We start from the raw sequence: 22,853 nt of genomic DNA on the forward strand, positions 1-22,853 counted from the left end.
GTTGTCCTAGACATTGAATAAGACCATAAAAGAGCTATTTAGAAGATCTTCAAAATGATGTACTACTCAACCACCTTGAAGCCGTCGGGGAGGTATAAAACTACCCTCAACAGTGAAATAACCAAATATGCGTTTGATTCATGTCGGAATCTCAAAAAATCTGACGTTGTCCTATATACTGATTAAGACTATTAAAGAGCCACTTAGAAGAGCTTCAAAATGATGTACTACTCAACCTTCTTGAAGCAATCGGGAAGATATACAACTACCCCAAATAATGAAATAACCTAATACGCGTTTTATTTATTAAGTCATCTCAAAAAAACGTGACGTTGTCCCAGATATTGAATAAGACCATTAAAGGGCTACCTAATAGAGCCTCAAAACGATGTATTACTCAACCACCTTCAAGCGGTCGGGAAGGTATAAAACTACCCCCAATAATGAAATAACCAAATATGGGTGTTATTTATTTCGGAATCTCAAAAAAATTTGAGGTTGCCCCAGATATTAAATTAGACCATTGGAGAGCGACTTAGAAGAGCTTCAAAAAGATGTACTACACAACCACCTTGAAGCCGTCGGGAAGGTATAAAACTTCCCTCAACAATGAAATAACCAAATCTGCGTTTTATTTATGTCGGAATCTCAAAAAAACTTGACGTTGTCCCAAATATTGAATTAGATTATTAAAGAGCGACTTAAAAGAGCTTCAAAATGATTTACTACACAACCACCTTGAAGCGGTCGGGAAGATATGAAACTACCCCCAATAATGAAATATCCTAATAAGCGTTTTATTTATGTCGGAGTCCCAAAAAAACTTGACGTTGTCCCAGATATTGAATTAGACCATTGGAGAGCCACTTAGGAGAGCTTCAAAATGATGTACTACTCAACCACCTTGAAGCCGTCGGGAAGGTATAAAACTACCCCAAATAATGAAATAAACTAATACGCGTTTTATTTATTGAGTCATCTTAAATAAACCTGACGTTGTCCTAGACATTGAATAAGAACATTAAAGAACCACATAGGAGAGCTTCAAAATGATGTACTACTCAACCACCTTGAAGGCGTCGGGAAGGCATAAAACTTCCCTCAACAATGAAATAACCATATATGCGTTTTATTAATTTCGGAATCTCAAAAAAACCTGACGTTGTCCTAGACACTGAATAAGACCATTAAAGAGCCACTTAGAAGAGCTTCAAAATGATGTACTACTCAACCACCTTGAACTCGTCGGGAAGGTATAAAACTTCCCTCAACAATGAAATAACCATATATGCGTTTTAATAATTTCGGAATTTTAAAAAAACCTGACGTTGTCCTAGACATTGAATAAGACCATAAAAGAGCTATTTAGAAGATCTTCAAAATGATGTACTACTCAACCACCTTGAAGCCGTCGGGGAGGTATAAAACTACCCTCAACAGTGAAATAACCAAATATGCGTTTGATTCATGTCGGAATCTCAAAAAATCTGACGTTGTCCTATATACTGATTAAGACTATTAAAGAGCCACTTAGAAGAGCTTCAAAATGATGTACTACTCAACCTTCTTGAAGCAATCGGGAAGATATACAACTACCCCAAATAATGAAATAACCTAATACGCGTTTTATTTATTAAGTCATCTCAAAAAAACGTGACGTTGTCCCAGATATTGAATAAGACCATTAAAGGGCTACCTAATAGAGCCTCAAAACGATGTATTACTCAACCACCTTCAAGCGGTCGGGAAGGTATAAAACTACCCCCAATAATGAAATAACCAAATATGGGTGTTATTTATTTCGGAATCTCAAAAAAATTTGAGGTTGCCCCAGATATTAAATTAGACCATTGGAGAGCGACTTAGAAGAGCTTCAAAAAGATGTACTGCACAACCACCTTGAAGCCGTCGGGAAGGTATAAAACTTCCCTCAACAATGAAATAACCAAATCTGCGTTTTATTTATGTCGGAATCTCAAAAAAACTTGACGTTGTCCCAAATATTGAATTAGATTATTAAAGAGCGACTTAAAAGAGCTTCAAAATGATTTACTACACAACCACCTTGAAGCGGTCGGGAAGATATGAAACTACCCCCAATAATGAAATATCCTAATAAGCGTTTTATTTATGTCGGAGTCCCAAAAAAACTTGACGTTGTCCCAGATATTGAATTAGACCATTGGAGAGCCACTTAGGAGAGCTTCAAAATGATGTACTACTCAACCACCTTGAAGCCGTCGGGAAGGTATAAAACTACCCCAAATAATGAAATAAACTAATACGCGTTTTATTTATTGAGTCATCTTAAATAAACCTGACGTTGTCCTAGACATTGAATAAGAACATTAAAGAACCACATAGGAGAGCTTCAAAATGATGTACTACTCAACCACCTTGAAGGCGTCGGGAAGGTATAAAACTTCCCTCAACAATGAAATAACCATATATGCGTTTTATTAATTTCGGAATCTCAAAAAAACCTGACGTTGTCCTAGACACTGAATAAGACCATTAAAGAGCCACTTAGAAGAGCTTCAAAATGATGTACTACTCAACCACCTTGAACTCGTCGGGAAGGTATAAAACTTCCCTCAACAATGAAATAACCATATATGCGTTTTATTAATTTCGGAATCTCAAAAAAACCTGACGTTGTCCTAGACATTGAATAAGACCATTAAAGAGCTATTTAGAAGAGCTTCAAAATGATGTACTACTCAATCACCTTGAAGCCGTCGGGGAGGTATAAAACTACCCTCAACAATGAAATAACCAAATATGCGTTTGATTCATGTCGGAATCTCAAAAAATCTGACGTTGTCCTATATACTGATTAAGACCAATAAAGAGCCACTTAGGAGAGCTTCAAAATGATGTACTACTCAACCTTCTTGAAGCATTCGGGAAGATATACAACTACCCCAAACAATGAAATAACATAATACGCGTTTTATTTATTTAGTCATCTCAAAAAAACGTGACGTTGTCCCAGATATTGAATAAGAACATTAAAGGGCAACTTAATAGAGCCTCAAAACGATGTATTACTCAACCACCTTCAAGCGGTCGGGAAGGTATAAAACTACCCCCAATAATGAAATAACCAAATATGGGTGTTATTTATTTCGGAATCTCAAACAAATTTGAGGTTGCCCCAGATATTGAATAAGACAATTGAAGAGCCACTTAATAGAGCTTTAAAACGATGTATTATTCAACCACCCTGAAGCGGTGGAAAACATATAAAACTACCCTCAATAATAAAATAACCAAACATGCGTTTTATTTATTTCGGAATCTCAATAAAACATAAAGTTGTCCCAGATATTGAATTAGACCATTGAAGAACCACTTAGGAGAGCTTCAAAATGATGTACTACTCAACCTTCTTAAAGCATTCGGGAAGATATACAACTAACCCAAATAATGAAATAACCTAATACGCGTTTTATTTATTTAGTCATCTCAAAAAAACCTGACGTTGTCACAGATATTGAATTAGACCATTGGAGAGCCACTTAGAAGAGCTTCAAAATGATGTACTACTCAACCACCTCAAAGCCGTCGGGGAGGTATAAAATTACCCTCAATAATGAAAGAACCATATATGCGTTTTATTAATTTCGGAATCTCAAAAAAGCCTGACGTCCTAGACATTGAATAAGACCATTAAAGAGCCACTTAGAAGAGCTTCAAAATTATGTACTACTCAACCACCTTGAAGCCGTCGGGAAGGTATAAAACTACCCTCAACAATGAAATAACCCTATATGCGTGTTATTAATTTCGGAATCTCAAAAAAACCTGACGTTGTCTCAGATACCGAATTAGACCATTGAAGAGCCACTTAGGAGAGCTTCAAAATGATGTACTATTCAACCACCTTGAAGGCGTCGGGAAGGTATAAAATTTCCCTCAATAATGAAATAACCATATATTTTTATATTTTTATACATTTATGCTCTCAATCCCCATATTTGAGAAAAATTTCTGGGCTGGGCTGTTAATTAAAAAATATATATTTCAAACAAAACAATGGCCGTTTGCAGTAGGTAGGTTTCGAACCTACGCTGCCATAGAGAATCTGATTTCTGGTCAGACGCCTTAACCGACATACCAAGGCTAAATCTGTTTGAAAATCGAACTATTTCTGGTGATGTGGCATTTAAAATATAAGGGCAGTATATTGTTATAAATTTATGCACTCAATTCCCATAATTGACCAAATTTTTTGGGCTGAGCTGCTAATTTCAAAAATTATATTTCAACAAAAACAATGGTCGTTTGCAGTAGGTAGGTTTCGAACCTACGCTGCCACGGAGAATCTGATTTCTAGTCAGACGCCTTAACCGACAGATCAAGGCTAAATCTGTTTGAAAGTCGAACTATTTCTGGTGATGTGCCATGAGTTGAAATATAAGGCCATTATGTTTTTATAAATGTATGTACTCAATCCCCATATTTGAGAAAAATTTCTGGGCTGAGCTGTTAATCAAGAAATATATATTTCAAGCAAAACAATGGCCGTTTGCAGTAGGTAGGTTTCGAACCTACGCTGCCATAGAGAATCTGATTTCTGGTCAGACGCCTTAACCGACAGACCAAGGCTAAATCTGTTTGAAAGTCGAACTATTTCTGGTGATGTACCATGAGTTGAAATATAAGGCCAATATGTTTTTATAAATGTATGTACTCAATCCCCATATTTGAGAAAAATATCTGGGCTGAGCTGTTAATTAAAAAATTAATATTTCAAGCAAAACAATTTCCGTTTGCAGGGGGTACTTTTCGAACCTACGCTGCCATAGAGAATCTGATTTCTAGTCAGACGCCTTAATAGACAGACCAAAGCTAAATCTGTAGAAAAGTCGAACTATTTCTGGTGATGTGTCATGCTTTGAAATATAAGGCCATTATATTTTTATAAATTTATGTACTCAATCCCCATATTTTAGAAAAACTTCTGGGCTGAGCTGTTAATTAAAAAATTAATATTTCAAGCAAAACAATTTCCGTTTACAGTAGGTAGGTTTCGAACCTACGCTGCCATAGAGAATCTGATTTCCAGTCAGACGCCTTAACCGACAGACCAAGGCTAATTCTGTTTGAAAGTCGAACTATTTTGGTGATGAGATATGCGTTTGAAATATAAAGCCATTATATTTTTATAAATTAAGCACTCAATCCCCATATTGAACAAAAATTTCTGGGCTGAGCTGGTAATAAAAAATTACATATTTCAAGCAAAACAATGGCCGTTTGCAGTAGGTAGGTTTCGAACCTACGCTGCCATATAGAATCTGATTTCTAGTCAGACGCCTTAACCGACAGACCAGGGCTAAATCTGTTTGAAAGTCGAAATATTTCTGGTGATGTGCCATGCGTTGACATATAAGGCCATTATATTTTTTTAAATTTATGTACTCAATCCCCTTACTTGAGAAAAATTTCTATGCTGAGCTGTTAACTAATAAATATATATTTCAAGCAAAACAATGGCCGTTTGCAGTATGTAGGTTTCGAATCTACGCCGCCATAGAGAATCTGATTTCTGGTCAGACGCCTTAACCGTCATAGCAAGGCTAAATCTGTTTGAAAATCGAACTATTTCTGGTGATGTGGCATTTAAAATGAAAGGGCATTATATTGTTATAAATTTATGCACTCAATCCCCATAATTGACCAAACTTTTTGGGCTGAGCTGCTAATTACAAAAATTATATTTCAAGCAAAACAATGGTCGTTTGCAGTATGTAGGTTTCGATCCTACGCTGCCATGGAGAATATGATTTCTAGTCAGACGCCTTTACCGACAGACCAAGGCTAAATCTGTTTGAAAGTCGAACTATTTCTGGTGATGTGCCATGAGTTGAAATATAAGTCCATTATGTTTTTATAAATGTATGTACTCAATCCCCATATTTTAGAAAAATTTCTGGGCTGAGCTGTTAATTAAAAAATTAATATTTCAAGCAAAACAATTTCCGTTTGCAGTAGGTAGGTTTCGAACCTACGCTGCCATAGAGAATCTGATTTCCAGTCAGACGCCTTAACCGACAGACCAAGGCTAATTCTGTTTGAAAATCGAACTATTTTGGTGATGAGATATGCGTTTCAAATATAAGGCCATTATATTTTTATAAATTTAAGCACTCAATCCCCATATTGAACAAAAATTTCTGGGCTGAGCTGGTAATAAAAAATTATATATTTCAAGCAAAACAATGGCCGTTTGCAGTGGGTAGGTTTCGAACCTACGCTGCCATATAGAATCTGATTTCTAGTCAGACGCCTTAACCGACGGACCAAGGCTAAATCTGTTTGAAAGTAGATCTATTTATCTAATTATATTTCAAACAAAACAAATGGTCGTTTGCAGTAGGTAGATTTCGAACCTATGCTGGTAGAGAATTTTAGAAAAATTTCTGGGCTGAGCTGTTAATTAAAAAATTAATATTTCAAGCAAAACAATTTCCGTTTGCAGTAGGTAGGTTTCGAACCTACGCTGCCATAGAGAATCTGATTTCCAGTCAGACGCCTTAACCGACAGACTAAGGCTAATTCTGTTTGAAAGTCGAACTATTTTGGTGATGAGATATGCGTTTGAAATATAAGGACATTATATTTTTATAAATTTAAGCACTCAATCCCCATATTGAACAAAAATTTCTGGGCTGAGCTGGTAATAAAAAATTATATATTTCAAGCAAAGCAATGGCCGTTTGCAGTAGGTAGGTTTCGAACCTACGCTGCCATATAGAATCTCATTTCTAGTCAGACGCCTTAACCGACGGACCAAGGCTAAATCTGTTTGTAAGTAGATCTATTTCTGGTGATGTGCCATTTGAAATATAAGGGCATTATGTTATAAATTTATGCACTACATCCCCATATTTGAGATAAATTTCTGGGCTGAACTGTTAATTAAAAAATATTTCAAGCAAAACAATGTCCGTTTGCAGTAGGTTGGTTTCGAACCTACGCTGTCATAGATCATCCGATTTCAAGTCAGAGGCCTTAACCGAGAGACCAAGGCTAAATCTGTTTGAAAGTCGAAATATTTCTGGTGATGTGCCATGCGTTGACATATAAGGCCATTATATTTTTTTAAATTTATGTACTCAATCCCCTTATTTGAGAAAAATTTCTATGCTGAGCTGTTAATTAATAAATATATATTTCAAGCAAAACAATGGCCGTTTGCAGTAGGTAGGTTTCGAACCTACGCCGCCATAGAGAGTCTGATTTCTGGTCAGACGCCTTAACCGACATACCAAGGCTAAATCTGTTTGAAAATCGAACTATTTCTGGTGATGTGGCATTTAAAATATAAGGGCATTATATTGTTATAAATTTATGCACTCAATCCCCATAATTGACAAAATTTTCTTGGCCGAGCTGCTAATTACAAAAAATGATATTTCAAGCACAACAATGGCCGTTTGCAGCAGGAAGGTTTCGAACCTATGCCGATAGAGAATCTGATTTCTAGTCAGACGCCTTAACCGATAGAGCAAGGCTAAATCTGTTTGAAAGTCGAACTATTTCTGGTGATGTGCCATGCGTTGAAATATAAGGCATTATATTTTTATAAATGTATGTACTCCATCCCCATATTTGAGAAAAATTTCTGGGCTGAGCTGTTAATTAAGAAATATATATTTCAAGCAAAACAATGACCGTTGCAGTAGGTAGATTTCGAACCTACGCTCCCATAGAGAATCTGATTTCTATTCAGACGCCTTAACCGACAGACCAAAGCTAAATCTGTTTGAAAGTCGAACTATTTCTGGTGATGTGTCATGCTTTGAAATATAAGGCCATAATATTTTTATAAATTTATGTACTCAATCCCCATATTTGAGAAAAATTTCTGGTCAGACACCTTTACCGACAGACCAAGGCTAAATCTGTTTGAAAGTCGAACTATTTCTGGTGATATGCCATGCGTTGAAATATAAGGCCATTATGTTTTTATAAATGTATGTACTCCATCCCCATATTTGAGAAAAATTTCTGGGCTGAGCTGTTAATTAAGAAATATATATTTCAAGCAAAACAATGACCGTTGCAGTAGGTAGATTTCGAACCTACGCTCCCATAGAGAATCTGATTTCTATTCAGACGCCTTAACCGACAGACCAAAGCTAAATCTGTTTGAAAGTCGAACTATTTCTGGTGATGTGTCATGCTTTGAAATATAAGGCCATAATATTTTTATAAATTTATGTACTCAATCCCCATATTTTAAAAAAATTTCTGGGCCGAGCTGTTAATTAAAAAATTAATATTTCAAGCAAAACAATGGCCGTTTGCAGTAGGTAGGTTTCGAACCTACGCTGCCATATAGAATCTCATTTCTAGTCAGACGCCTTAACCGACGGACCAAGGCTAAATCTGTTTGTAAGTAGATCTATTTCTGGTGATGTGCCATTTGAAATATAAGGGCATTGTATTGTTTTAAATTTATGCATTCAATCCCCATAATTGACAAAATTTTCTGGTCTGAGCTGCTAATTACAAATATTTTATTTCAAACAAAACAAATGGTCGTTTGCAGTAGGTAGGTTTCGAAGCTATGCTGGTAGAGAATCTGATTTCTAGTCAGACGCCTTAACCGACAGACCAGGGCTAAATCTGTTTGAAGATAGAACCATTTCTGGTGATGTGTCATTTGAAATATAAGGGCATTATATTATAAATTTATGCACTATATCCCCATATTTGAGAAAAATTTCTGGGCTGAACTGTTAATTAAAAAATATTTCAAGCAAAACAATGTCCGTTTGCAGTAGGTAGGTTTCGAAACTACGCTGTCATAGATCATCCGATTTCAAGTCAGAGGCCTTAACCGACAGACCAAGGCTAAATCTGTTTAAAAGTAGAACTATTTCTGGTGATGTGGCATTTAAAATAAAAGGGCATTATATTGTTATAAATTTATGCACTCAATCCCCATAATTGACCAAATTTTTTGGGCTGAGCTGCTAATTACAAAAATTATATTTCAAGCAAAACAATGGTCGTTTGCAGTATGTAGGTTTCGAACCTACGCCGCCATGGAGAATCTGATTTCTAGTCAGACGCCTTTACCGACAGACCAAGGCTAAATCTGTTTGAAAGTCGAACTATTTCTGGTGATGTGCCATGCGTTGAAATATAAGGCCCTTATGTTTTTATAAATGTATGTACTGAATCCCCATATTTAAGAAAAATTTCTGGGCTGAGCTGTTAATTAAGAAATATATATTTCAAGCAAAACAATGGCCGTTGCAGTAGGTAGGTTTCGAACCTACGCTGCCATTGAGAATCTGATTTTTGGTCAGACGCCTTAACCGACGGACCAAGGCAAAATCTGTTTGAAAGTAGATCTTTTTCTGGTGATGTGCCATTTGAAATACAAGGGCATTATATTTTTTTAAATTTATGTACTCAATCCCCTTACTTGAGAAAAATTTCTATGCTGAGCTGTTAACTAATAAATATATATTTCAAGCAAAACAATGGTCGTTTGCAGTATGTAGGTTTCGAACCTACGCTGCCATGGAGAATCTGATTTCTAGTCAGACGCCTTTACCGACAGACCAAGGCTAAATCTGTTTGAAAGTCGAACTATTTCTGGTGATGTGCCATGCGTTGAAATATAAGGCCCTTATTTTTTTATAAATGTATGTACTGAATCCCCATATTTAAGAAAAATTTCTGGGCTGAGCTGTTAATTAAGAAATATATATTTCAAGCAAAACAATGGCCGTTGCAGTAGGTAGGTTTCGAACCTACGCTGCCATTGAGAATCTGATTTTTGGTCAGACGCCTTAACCGACGGACCAAGGCAAAATCTGTTTGAAAGTAGATCTGGTGATGTGCCATTTGAAATATAAGGGCATTATATTGTTTTAAATTTATGCACTCAATCCCCATAATTGACAAAATTTTCTGGTCTGAGCTGATAATTACAAAAATTACATTTCAAACAAAACAAATGGTCGTTTGCAGTAGGTAGATTTCGAACTTATGCTGGTAGAGAATCTGATTTCTAGTCAGACGCCTAAACCGACAGACCAGTGCTAAATCTGTTTGAAGGTAGAACCATTTCTGGTGATGTCCCATTTGAAATATAAGGGCATTATATTATAAATTTATGCACTACATCCCCATATTTGAGAAAAATTTCTGGGCTGAACTGTTAATTTAAAAATATTTGAAGCAAAACAATGTCCGTTTTCAGTAGGTAGGTTTCGAACCTACGCTGTCATAGGTAATCTGATTTCAAGTCAGAGGCCTTAACCGAGAGACCAAGGCTAAATCTGTTGAAATATAAGGCCATTATATTTTTGCGCTGCCATTTAGAATCTGATTTCTAGTCAGACACCTTTACCGACAGACCAAGGCTAAATCTGTTTGAAAGTCGAACTATTTCTGGTGATATGCCATGCGTTGAAATATAAGGCCATTATGTTTTTATAAATGTATGTACTCCATCCCCATATTTGAGAAAAATTTCTGGGCTGAGCTGTTAATTAAGAAATATATATTTCAAGCAAAACAATGACCGTTGCAGTAGGTAGATTTCGAACCTACGCGCCCATAGAGAATCTGATTTTTGGTCAGACGCCTTAACCGACGGACCAAGGCTAAATCTATTTGAAAGTAGATCTATTTCTGGTGATGTGATATTTGAAATATAAGGGCATTATATTGTTTTAAATTTATGCACTCAATCCCCATAATTGACAAAATTTTCTGGTCTGAGCTGCTAATTACAAAAATTATATTTCAAACAAAACAAATGGTCGTTTGCAGTAGGTAGATTTCGAACCTATGCTGGTAGAGAATCTGATTTCTAGTCAGACGCCTTAACCGACAGACCAGGGCTAAATCTGTTTGAAGGTAGAACCATTTCTGGTGATGTGCCATTTGAAATATAAGGGCATTATATTATAAATTTATGCACTACATCCCCATATTTGAGAAAAATTTCTGGGCTGAACTGTTAATTTAAAAATATTTTAAGCAAAACAATGTCCGTTTTCAGTAGGTAGGTTTCGAACCTTCGCTGTCATATGTAATCTGATTTCAAGTCAGAGGCCTTAACTGAGAGACCAAGGCTAAATCTGTTTGAAAGTCGAACTATTTCTGGTGATGTGCCATGAGTTAAATATAAGGCCATTATGTTTTTATAAATGTATGTACTCAATCCCCATATTTGAGAAAAATTTCTGGGCTGAGCTGTTAATTAAGAAATATATATTTCAAGCAAAACAATTTCCGTTTGCAGGGGGTACTTTTCGAACCTACGCTGCCATAGAGAATCTGATTTCTAGTCAGACGCCTTAACCGACAGACCAAAGCTAAATCTGTTTGAAAGTCGAACTATTTCTGGTGATGTGCCATGCGTTGAAATATAAGGCCATTATGTTTTTATAAATGTATGTACTCAATCCCCATATTTGAGAAAAATTTCTGGGCTGAGCTGTTAATTAAGAAATATATATTTCAAGCAAAACAATTTCCGTTTGCAGGGGGTACTTTTCGAACCTACGCTGCCATAGAGAATCTGATTTCTGGTCAGACGCCTTTACCGACAGACCAAGGCTAAATCTGTTTGAAAGTCGAACTATTTCTGGTGATGTGCCATGCGTTGAAATATAAGGCCATTATGTTTTTATAAATGTATGTACTGAATCCCCATATTTAAGAAAAATTTCTGGGCTGAGCTGTTAATTAAGAAATATATATTTCAAGCAAAACAATGGCCGTTGCTGTAGGTAGGTTTCGAAACTACGCTGCCATTGAGAATCTGATTTTTGGTCAGACGCCTTAACCGACGGACCAAGGCAAAATCTGTTTGAAAGTAGATCTGGTGATGTGCCATTTGAAATATGAGGGCATTATATTGTTTTAAATTTATGCACTCAATCCCCATAATTGACAAAATTTTCTGGTCTGAGCTGATAATTACAAAAATTACATTTCAAACAAAACAAATGGTCGTTTGCAGTAGGTAGATTTCGAACTTATGCTGGTAGAGAATCTGATTTCTAGTCAGACGCCTAAACCGACAGACCAGTGCTAAATCTGTTTGAAGGTAGAACCATTTCTGGTGATGTCCCATTTGAAATATAAGGGCATTATATTATAAATTTATGCACTACATCCCCATATTTGAGAAAAATTTCTGGGCTGAACTGTTAATTTAAAAATATTTGAAGCAAAACAATGTCCGTTTTCAGTAGGTAGGTTTCGAACCTACGCTGTCATAGGTAATCTGATTTCAAGTCAGAGGCCTTAACCGAGAGACCAAGGCTAAATCTGTTGAAATATAAGGCCATTATATTTTTGCGCTGCCATTTAGAATCTGATTTCTAGTCAGACGCCTTAACCGACAGACCAAGGCTAAATCTGTTTTAAAGTCGAACTATTTCTGGTGATGTGCCATGAGTTGAAATATAAGTCCATTATGTTTTTATAAATGTATGTACTCAATCCCCATATTTGAGAAAAATTTCTGGGCTGAGCTGTTAATTAAGAAATATATATTTCAAGCAAAACAATTTCCGTTTGCAGGGGGTACTTTTCGAACCTACGCTGCCATAGAGAATCTGATTTCTAGTCAGACGCCTTAACCGACAGACCAAAGCTAAATCTGTTTAAAAGTCGAATTATTTCTGGTGATGTGTCATGCTTTGAAATATAAGTCCATTATATTTTTATAAATTTATGTACTCAATCCCCATATTTTAGAAAAATTTCTGGGCTGAGCTGTTAATTAAAAAATTAATATTTCAAGCAAAACAATTTCCGTTTGCAGTAGGTAGGCTTCGAACCTACGCTGCCATAGAGAATCTGATTTCCAGTCAGACGCCTTAACCGACAGACCAAGGCTAATTCTGTTTGAAAGTCGAACTATTTTGGTGATGAGATATGCGTTTCAAATATAAGGCCATTATATTTTTATAAATTTAAGCACTCAATCCCCATATTGAACAAAAATTTCTGGGCTGAGCTGGTAATAAAAAATTATATATTTCAAGCAAAACAATGGCCGTTTGCAGTAGGTAGGTTTCGAACCTACGCTGCCATGGAGAATCTGATTTCTAGTCAGACGCCTTAACCGACAGACCAAGGCTAAATATGTTTGAAAGTCGAACTATTTCTGGTGATGTGCCATTTGAAATATAAGGGCATTACATTGTTATAAATTTATGCACTCAATCCCGATAATTGACAAAATTTTCTTGGCTGAGCTGCTAATTACAAAAAATATATTTCAAGCAAAACAATGGTCGTTTGCAGCAGGTAGGTTTCGAACCTACGCTGTCATAGGTAATCTGATTTCAAGTCAGAGGCCTTAACCGAGAGACCAAGGCTAAATCTGTTGAAATATAAGGCCATTATATTTTTGCGCTGCCATTTAGAATCTGATTTCTAGTCAGACGCCTTAACCGACAGACCAAGGCTAAATCTGTTTTAAAGTCGAACTATTTCTGGTGATGTGCCATGCGTTGAAATATAAGGCCATTATGTTTTTATAAATGTATGTACTGAATCCCCATATTTAAGAAAAATTTCTGGGCTGAGCTGTTAATTAAGAAATATATATTTCAAGCAAAACAATGGCCGTTGCTGTAGGTAGGTTTCGAAACTACGCTGCCATTGAGAATCTGATTTTTGGTCAGACGCCTTAACCGACGGACCAAGGCAAAATCTGTTTGAAAGTAGATCTGGTGATGTGCCATTTGAAATATGAGGGCATTATATTGTTTTAAATTTATGCACTCAATCCCCATAATTGACAAAATTTTCTGGTCTGAGCTGATAATTACAAAAATTACATTTCAAACAAAACAAATGGTCGTTTGCAGTAGGTAGATTTCGAACTTATGCTGGTAGAGAATCTGATTTCTAGTCAGACGCCTAAACCGACAGACCAGTGCTAAATCTGTTTGAAGGTAGAACCATTTCTGGTGATGTCCCATTTGAAATATAAGGGCATTATATTATAAATTTATGCACTACATCCCCATATTTGAGAAAAATTTCTGGGCTGAACTGTTAATTTAAAAATATTTGAAGCAAAACAATGTCCGTTTTCAGTAGGTAGGTTTCGAACCTACGCTGTCATAGGTAATCTGATTTCAAGTCAGAGGCCTTAACCGAGAGACCAAGGCTAAATCTGTTGAAATATAAGGCCATTATATTTTTGCGCTGCCATTTAGAATCTGATTTCTAGTCAGACGCCTTAACCGACAGACCAAGGCTAAATCTGTTTTAAAGTCGAACTATTTCTGGTGATGTGCCATGAGTTGAAATATAAGTCCATTATGTTTTTATAAATGTATGTACTCAATCCCCATATTTGAGAAAAATTTCTGGGCTGAGCTGTTAATTAAGAAATATATATTTCAAGCAAAACAATTTCCGTTTGCAGGGGGTACTTTTCGAACCTACGCTGCCATAGAGAATCTGATTTCTAGTCAGACGCCTTAACCGACAGACCAAAGCTAAATCTGTTTAAAAGTCGAATTATTTCTGGTGATGTGTCATGCTTTGAAATATAAGTCCATTATATTTTTATAAATTTATGTACTCAATCCCCATATTTTAGAAAAATTTCTGGGCTGAGCTGTTAATTAAAAAATTAATATTTCAAGCAAAACAATTTCCGTTTGCAGTAGGTAGGCTTCGAACCTACGCTGCCATAGAGAATCTGATTTCCAGTCAGACGCCTTAACCGACAGACCAAGGCTAATTCTGTTTGAAAGTCGAACTATTTTGGTGATGAGATATGCGTTTCAAATATAAGGCCATTATATTTTTATAAATTTAAGCACTCAATCCCCATATTGAACAAAAATTTCTGGGCTGAGCTGGTAATAAAAAATTATATATTTCAAGCAAAACAATGGCCGTTTGCAGTAGGTAGGTTTCGAACCTACGCTGCCATGGAGAATCTGATTTCTAGTCAGACGCCTTAACCGACAGACCAAGGCTAAATATGTTTGAAAGTCGAACTATTTCTGGTGATGTGCCATTTGAAATATAAGGGCATTACATTGTTATAAATTTATGCACTCAATCCCGATAATTGACAAAATTTTCTTGGCTGAGCTGCTAATTACAAAAAATATATTTCAAGCAAAACAATGGTCGTTTGCAGCAGGTAGGTTTCGAACCTACGCTGTCATAGGTAATCTGATTTCAAGTCAGAGGCCTTAACCGAGAGACCAAGGCTAAATCTGTTGAAATATAAGGCCATTATATTTTTGCGCTGCCATTTAGAATCTGATTTCTAGTCAGACGCCTTAACCGACAGACCAAGGCTAAATCTGTTTTAAAGTCGAACTATTTCTGGTGATGTGCCATGCGTTGAAATATAAGTCCATTATATTTTTATAAATTTATGTACTCAATCCCCATATTTGAGAAGAATTTCTGGGCTGAGCTGTTAATTAAAAAATTAATATTTCAAGCAAAACAATTTCCGTTTGCAGTAGGTAGGTTTCGAACCTACGCTGCCATAGAGAATCTGATTTCCAGTCAGACGCCTTAACCGACAGACCAAGGCTAATTCTGTTTGAAAATCGAACTATTTTGGTGATGAGATATGCGTTTCAAATATAAGGCCATTATATTTTTATAAATTTAAGCACTCAATCCCCATATTGAACAAAAATTTCTGGGCTGAGCTGGTAATAAAAAATTATATATTTCAAGCAAAACAATGGCCGTTTGCAGTGGATAGGTTTCGAACCTACGCTGCCATATAGAATCTGATTTCTAGTCAGACGCCTTAACCGACGGACCAAGGCTAAATCTGTTTGAAAGTAGATCTATTTCTGGTGATGTGTCATTTGAAATATAAGGGCATTGTATTGTTTTAAATTTATGCACTCAATCCCCATAATTGACAAAATTATCTGGTCTGAGCTGCTAATTACATATATTATATTTCAAACAAAACAAATGGTCGTTTGCAGTAGGTAGGTTTCGAACATATGCTGGTAGAGAATCTGATTTCTAGTCAGACGCCTTTACCGACAGACCAAGGCTAAATCTGTTTGAAAGTCGAACTATTTCTGGTGATGTGCCATGCGTTGAAATATAAAGCCATTATGTTTTTATAAATGTACGTACTCAATCCCCATATTTGAGAAAAATTTCTGGGCTGAGCTGTTAATTAAAAAATTAATATTTCAAGCAAAACAATGGCCGTTGCAGTAGGTAGGTTTCGAAACTACGCTGCCATAGAGAATCTGATTTTTGGTCAGACGCCTTAACCGACGGACCAAGGCTAAATCTGTTTGAAGGTAGATCTATTTCTGGTGATGTGCCATTTGAAATATAAGGGCATTATATTGTTTTAAATTTATGCACTCAATTTCCATAATTGACAAAATTTTCTGGTCTGAGCTGCTAATTACAAAAATTATATTTCAAACAAAACAAATGGTCGTTTGCAGTAGGTAGATTTCGAACCTATGCTGGTAGAGAATTTTAGAAAAATTTCTGGAGTGAGCTGTTAATTAAAAAATTAATATTTCAAGCAAAACAATTTCCGTTTGCAGTAGGTAGGTTTCGAACCTACGCTGCCATAGAGAATCTGATTTCCAGTCAGACGCCTTAACCGACAGACTAAGGCTAATTCTGTTTGAAAGTCGAACTATTTTGGTGATGAGATATGCGTTTGAAATATAAGGCCATTATATTTTTATAAATTTAAGCACTCAATCCCCATATTGAACAAAAATTTCTGGGCTGAGCTGGTAATAAAAAATTATATATTTCAAGCAAAGCAATGGCCGTTTGCAGTAGGTAGGTTTCGAACCTACGCTGCCATATAGAATCTCATTTCTAGTCAGACGCCTTAACCGACGGACCAAGGCTAAATCTGTTTGTAAGTAGATCTATTTCTGGTGATGTGCCATTTGAAATATAAGGGCATTATATTATAAATTTATGCACTACATCCCCATATTTGAGAAAAATTTCTGGGCTGAACTGTTAATTAAAAAATATTTCAAGCAAAACAATGTCCGTTTGCAGTAGGTTGGTTTCGAACCTACGCTGTCATAGATCATCCGATTTCAAGTCAGAGGCCTTAACCGAGAGACCAAGGCTAAATCTGTTTGAAAGTCGAAATATTTCTGGTGATGTGCCATGCGTTGACATATAAGGCCATTATATTTTTTTAAATTTATGTACTCAATCCCCTTATTTGAGAAAAATTTCTATGCTGAGCTGTTAATTAATAAATATATATTTCAAGCAAAACAATGGCCGTTTGCAGTAGGTAGGTTTCGAACCTACGCCGCCATAGAGAGTCTGATTTCTGGTCAGACGCCTTAACCGACATACCAAGGCTAAATCTGTTTGAAAATCGAACTATTTCTGGTGATGTGGCATTTAAAATATAAGGGCATTATATTGTTATAAATTTATGCACTCAATCCCCATAATTGACAAAATTTTCTTGGCCGAGCTGCTAATTACAAAAATTATATTTCAAGCACAACAATGGCCGTTTGCAGCAGGAAGGTTTCGAACCTATGCCGATAGAGAATCTGATTTCTAGTCAGACGCCTTAACCGATAGAGCAAGGCTAAATCTGTTTGAAAGTCGAACTATTTCTGGTGATGTGCCATGCGTTGAAATATAAGGCATTATATTTTTACAAATTTATGTACTCAATCCCCATATTTGAGAAAAATTTCTGGTCAGACACCTTTACCGACAGACCAAGGCTAAATCTGTTTGAAAGTCGAACTATTTCTGGTGATATGCCATGCGTTGAAATATAAGGCCATTATGTTTTTATAAATGTATGTACTCCATCCCCATATTTGAGAAAAATATCTGGGCTGAGCTGTTAATTAAGAAATATATATTTCAAGCAAAACAATGACCGTTGCAGTAGGTAGATTTCGAACCTACGCTCCCATAGAGAATCTGATTTTTGGTCAGACGCCTTAACCGACGGACCAAGGCTAAATCTATTTGAAAGTAAATCTATTTCTGGTGATGTGCCATTTGAAATATAAGGGCATTATATTGTTTTAAATTTATGCACTCAATCCCCATAATTGACAAAATTTTCTGGTCTGAGCTGCTAATTACAAAAATTATATTTCAAACAAAACAAATGGTCGTTTGCAGTAGGTAGGTTTCGAACCTTCGCTGTCATATGTAATCTGATTTCAAGTCAGAGGCCTTAACTGAGAGACCAAGGCTAAATCTGTTTGAAAGTCGAACTATTTCTGGTGATGTGCCATGAGTTAAATATAAGGCCATTATGTTTTTATAAATGTATGTACTCAATCCCCATATTTGAGAAAAATTTCTGGGCTGAGCTGTTAATTAAGAAATATATATTTCAAGCAAAACAATTTCCGTTTGCAGGGGGTACTTTTCGAACCTACGCTGCCATAGAGAATCTGATTTCTAGTCAGACGCCTTAACCGACAGACCAAAGCTAAATCTGTTTGAAAGTCGAACTATTTCTGGTGATGTGCCATGCGTTGAAATATAAGGCCATTATGTTTTTATAAATGTATGTACTCAATCCCCATATTTGAGAAAAATTTCTGGGCTGAGCTGTTAATTAAGAAATATATATTTCAAGCAAAACAATTTCCGTTTGCAGGGGGTACTTTTCGAACCTACGCTGCCATAGAGAATCTGATTTCTAGTCAGACGCCTTAACCGACAGACCAAAGCTAAATCTGTTTGAAAGTCGAACTATTTCTGGTGATGTGTCATGCTTTGAAATATAAGGCCATAATATTTTTATAAATTTATGTACTCAATCCCCATATTTTAGAAAAATTTCTGGGCCGAGCTGTTAATTAAAAAATTAATATTTCAAGCAAAACAATGGCCGTTTGCAGTAGGTAGGTTTCGAACCTACGCTGCCATATAGAATCTCATTTCTAGTCAGACGCCTTAACCGACGGACCAAGGCTAAATCTGTTTGTAAGTAGATCTATTTCTGGTGATGTGCCATTTGAAATATAAGGGCATTGTATTGTTTTAAATTTATGCATTCAATCCCCATAATTGACAAAATTTTCTGGTCTGAGCTGCTAATTACAAATATTATATTTCAAACAAAACAAATGGTCGTTTGCAGTAGGTAGGTTTCGAAGCTATGCTGGTAGAGAATCTGATTTCTAGTCAGACGCCTTAACCGACAGACCAGGGCTAAATCTGTTTGAAGATAGAACCATTTCTGGTGATGTATCATTTGAAATATAAGGGCATTATATTATAAATTTATGCACTACATCCCCATATTTGAGAAAAATTTCTGGGCTGAACTGTTAATTAAAAAATATTTCAAGCAAAACAATGTCCGTTTGCAGTAGGTAGGTTTCGAAACTACGCTGTCATAGATCATCCGATTTCAAGTCAGAGGCCTTAACCGACAGACCAAGGCTAAATCTGTTTAAAAGTAGAACTATTTCTGGTGATGTGGCATTTAAAATAAAAGGGCATTATATTGTTATAAATTTATGCACTCAATCCCCATAATTGACCAAATTTTTTGGGCTGAGCTGCTAATTACAAAAATTATATTTCAAGCAAAACAATGGTCGTTTGCAGTATGTAGGTTTCGAACCTACGCTGCCATGGAGAATCTGATTTCTAGTCAGACGCCTTTACCGACAGACCAAGGCTAAATCTGTTTGAAAGTCGAACTATTTCTGGTGATGTGCCATGCGTTGAAATATAAGGCCCTTATGTTTTTATAAATGTATGTACTGAATCCCCATATTTAAGAAAAATTTCTGGGCTGAGCTGTTAATTAAGAAATATATATTTCAAGCAAAACAATGGCCGTTGCAGTAGGTAGGTTTCGAACCTACGCTGCCATTGAGAATCTGATTTTTGGTCAGACGCCTTAACCGACGGACCAAGACAAAATCTGTTTGAAAGTAGATCTGGTGATGTGCCATTTGAAATATAAGGGCATTATATTGTTTTAAATTTATGCACTCAATCCCCATAATTGACAAAATTTTCTGGTCTGAGCTGATAATTACAAAAATTACATTTCAAACAAAACAAATGGTCGTTGGCAGTAGGTAGATTTCGAACTTATGCTGGTAGAGAATCTGATTTCTAGTCAGACGCCTAAACCGACAGACCAGTGCTAAATCTGTTTGAAGGTAGAACCATTTCTGGTGATGTCCCATTTGAAATATAAGGGCATTATATTATAAATTTATGCACTACATCCCCATATTTGAGAAAAATTTCTGGGCTGAACTGTTAATTTAAAAATATTTGAAGCAAAACAATGTCCGTTTTCAGTAGGTAGGTTTCGAACCTACGCTGTCATAGGTAATCTGATTTCAAGTCAGAGGCCTTAACCGAGAGACCAAGGCTAAATCTGTTTGAAAGTAGATCTATTTCTGGTGATGTGTCATTTGAAATATAAGGGCATTGTATTGTTTTAAATTTATGCACTCAATCCCCATAATTGACAAAATTTTCTGGTCTGAGCTGCTAATTACATATAATATATTTCAAACAAAACAAATGGTCGTTTGCAGTAGGTAGCTTTCGAACATATGCTGGTAGAGAATCTGATTTCTAGTCAGACGCCTTTACCGACAGACCAAGGCTAAATCTGTTTGAAAGTCGAACTATTTCTGGTGATGTGCCATGCGTTGAAATATAAGGCCATTATGTTTTTATAAATGTACGTACTCAATCTTCATATTTGAGAAAAATTTCTGGGCTGAGCTGTTAATTAAGAAATATATATTTCAAGCAAAACAATGGCCGTTGCAGTAGGTAGGTTTCGAACCTACGCTGCCATATAGAATCTGATTTCTAGTCAGGCGCCTTAACCGACAGAAGAAGGCTAAATCTGTTTAAAAGCCGAACTACTTCTGCCTTCATGCCTTTGAATTATACGGACATTACATTTTCAGAATTTTATGCACTCAATTTGCAAACTTGCATTTTCTGATATTATGTTAGCTGTAAATAAAAAATATATGTTTAAGCAAAACAATGCTAGATTGCAGTAGGTAGGTTTCGAACCTACGCTGCCATAGAGCATCCAATTTCTAGTCAGACGCCTTAACCGACAGACCAGTTCTAAATCTGTTTGAAAGTAAAACTATTTCTGGTGGTGTGCCATTTGAAATATAAGGGCATTATATTATAAATTTATGCACTACATCCCCATATTTGAGAAAAATTTCTGGGCTGAACTGTTAATTTAAAAATATTTCAAGCAAAACAATGTCCGTTTTCAGTAGGTAGGTTTCGAACCTACGCTGTCATAGGTAATCTGATTTCAAGTCAGAATCCTTAACCGATAGACCAAGGCTAAATCTGTTTGAAAGTCGAACTATTTCTGGTGATGTGAAATGCGTTGAAATATAAGGCCATTATATTTTTGCGCTGCCATTTAGAATCTGATTTCTAGTCAGACGCCTTAACCGACAGATCAAGGCTAAATCTGTTTGAAAGTCGAACTATTTTGGTGATGAGATATGCGTTTGAAATATAAGGCCATTATATTTTTATAAATTTAAGCACTCAATCCCCATATTGAACAAAAATTTCTGGGCTGAGCTGGTAATAAAAAATTATATATTTCAAGCAAAACAATGGCCGTTTGCAGTAGGTAGGTTTCGAACCTACGCTGCCATATAGAATCTGATTTCTAGTCAGACGCCTTAACCGACGGACCAAGGCTAAATCTGTTTGAAAGTAGATCTATTTCTGGTGATGTGCCATTTGAAATATAAGGGCATTATGTTGTTTTAAATTTATGCACTGAATCCCCATAATTGACAAAATTTTCTGGTCTGAGCTGCTAATTACAAAATTTATATTTCAAACAAAACAAATGGTCGTTTGCAGTAGGTAGGTTACGAACCTATGCTGGAAGAGAATCTGATTTCTAGTCAGACGCCTTAACCGACAGACCAGGGCTAAATCTGTTTGAGGATAGAACCATTTCTGGTGATGTGCCATTTGAAATATAAGGGCAATGTATTATAAATTTATGCACTACATCCCCATATTTGAGAAAAATTTCTGGGCTGAACTGTTAATTAAAAAATATTTCAAGCAAAACAATGTCCGTTTGCAGTAGGTAGGTTTCCAACCTACGCTGTCATAGATAATCTGATTTCAAGTCAGAGGCCTTAACCGACAGACCAAGGCTAAATCTGTTTTAAAGTCGAAATATTTCTGGTGATGTGCCATGCATTGACATATAAGGCCATTATATTTTTTTAAATTTATGTACTCAATCCCGGTATTTGAGAAAAATTTCTATGCTGAGCTGTTAATTAAGAAATATATATTTCAAGCAAAACAATGGCCGTTTGCAGTAGGTAGGTTTCGAGCCTACGCTGCCATAGAGAATCGGAATTCTAGTCAGGCGCCTTAACCGACAGAAGAAGGCTAAATCTGTTTAAAAGCCGAACTACTTCTGGTGGTGTGCCATGCGTTTGAATTATACGGACATTACATTTTCAGAATTTTATGCACTCAATTTGCAAACTTGCATTTTCTGATATTATGTTAGCTGTTAATAAAAAATATATGTTTAAGCAAAACAATGCTAGATTGCAGTAGGTAGGTTTCGAACCTACGCTGCCATAGAGCATCTGATTTCTAGTCAGACGCCTTAACCGACAGACCAGTTCTAAATCTGTTCGAAAGTAGAACTATTTCTGGTGGTGTGCCATGCGTTTGAAATATAAGGAAATTATATTTTTATACATTTAGGCACTCAATTCCCATATTTAAGAAAAAAAAATACATATTTCAAGCAAAACAATTTCCGCTTGCAGTAGATAGGTTTCGAACCTACGCTGCCA

This window comes from Cylas formicarius, unplaced genomic scaffold, assembly GCF_029955315.1.
Source record: "Cylas formicarius isolate icCylForm1 unplaced genomic scaffold, icCylForm1.1 PGA_scaffold_2__14_contigs__length_35257938, whole genome shotgun sequence".
Taxonomy (NCBI): Eukaryota; Metazoa; Arthropoda; class Insecta; order Coleoptera; family Brentidae; genus Cylas; species Cylas formicarius.